This window comes from Kogia breviceps, chromosome 7, assembly GCF_026419965.1.
Source record: "Kogia breviceps isolate mKogBre1 chromosome 7, mKogBre1 haplotype 1, whole genome shotgun sequence".
Lineage (NCBI taxonomy): Eukaryota > Metazoa > Chordata > Mammalia > Artiodactyla > Physeteridae > Kogia > Kogia breviceps.
Genome location: NC_081316.1, coordinates 106,736,695 through 106,738,501, shown reverse-complemented (window position 1 = coordinate 106,738,501; position 1,807 = coordinate 106,736,695).

The window sequence follows — 1,807 nt, the reverse complement described above, 5'->3', positions numbered from 1 at the left end:
CCTGCCAGGTTGCGCCCCGCTAGGCTGACGTCAGAAGGGCGGGGCCTCGAGCCGCCCCGCCCCCGAGCCGCGGCGTCAGGGAGCCAGAACCGCTGCGGAACGCGGGCAGCCCAGGCAGGTGGCGAGGAAGCAGGCACAGGGTTTGTGCATGCTGTCCCGGGGCGGGGGCCGGGCTCTGGGCAACTCTCACCCTCCTCGCCTCCCGGGGCCCCCGGTGTAATTGCGGAAGGTGGGGTGAGGGCGTCAGAGCAAATTTTACGGAAGAGTAGGCTTGGAATCCGCAGCTGCTCGGAGTTGGGAAGGAGATTGTCCCAGGTGCTCGGGGGATGTGTGAGAGGACACGTGTGGGAGCCTTGGAGCTGCCAAGTACCTTGATGTAGGGCTGAGCTAAACCAACAGTAAAATAGGCAGTCCTCTACCTGCTTAACATTTTGGAAGGGGTGCCGACGACGTCTTCCAGCCTTTTTTGGTTTCCCTCGCCTGCCTGAAATCTCATGTTTAGAGGTTTGTGTCGTGGTCCGAACGGGGGTTGGAAAAGAATTTCCAGACACAAGGCAGAATGTAAAGAATATATAATTTATTAGAGGGAAGGGTTGCTGCCAGAACAGCGGGTCGACTTCCTAGTAGTCTGGGAGAGTCGAGCCAGAACATGTGCTATTGATCACTTTTTATAGCCAGAAAACAAAGGAATGGCCCGAGGTGAAAATTTCGTTTACTGATTGGTCGAGGCACATATACCTTCCTTCTATAGGGTGGGATTGGGCCAGGGCAGATGCCTTTCCTTATGGGGGACAGGTCCCGTTGCGCAGGTGGGCTCAGAAATTTCCTAACAATTTTGCAACATGGTGAGGAGGGCGATTAAGAGTCCTGTAGGGGGTGTAACGCTGACACTTTTTCAGGCAGGGTCGTCCTTTGTCCTTGAAGCACCATTGTCTTTGGAGCACCACTTTTTTTTTTTTTTTTTTTTTTCTTTTTTCCCTGCTGGGTAATAGTGCTCCGGGAGAACTGGGTAAACGTCATCAGTCACTCATACCTCTGTCAACTGGCTCATCTGACACTTCACTCCAGGTGCACGGAAGGTATCTGGGCATGGGAGACAAACTGTCCATTTCACTGTTGTTGGGTGGTGGCATGTGCTTCAGACTATGTGTGTGTATGGGGGGCGGGGGGTGGGATGGAAGTCTCATCCTGTATCTGAAGATCTACCTTGGGATTAGGACCTCATTTTAAAAAAAATTAATTAATTTAATTAATTTATTTTTGGCTGCGTTGGGTTTTCGTCACTGCGCGCGGCCTTTCTCTAGTTGCATCGAGCGGGGGCTACTCTTCGTTGTGGTGCGCGGGCTTCTCATTGCTGTGGCTTCTCTTGTTGCAGAGCACGGGCTCTAGGCACGTGGGCTTCAGTAGTTGTGGCTCGCGGGCTCTAGAGCGCAGGCTCAGTAGTTGTGGCACACGGGCTTAGTTGCTTCGCAGCATGTGGGATCTTCCCGGACCAGGGCTCAAACCCGTGTCCCTTGCATTGGCAGGCGGATCCTTAACCACTGCGCCACCAGGGAAGCCCAAGACCTCATTTTCTGATGGTGGTCGGTGAAGGTCAGGGATGCACTAGCTACATGGATAGTGAAGAGTGGTATATGCAAGCCCAGCAGGACACATGGTCAGTCAGGGCCACCCTAAGTGGACAGCCCTTGTTGCCACACTCTTACATCAGCCTGGAGGAAGAGTCCCAGGGTTTTTAATGTGTGATGATATTTTTTGCACCCTCTGTTGCTCAACTGAGAGATTAAAAGTTAGCCAATTGCTCAGA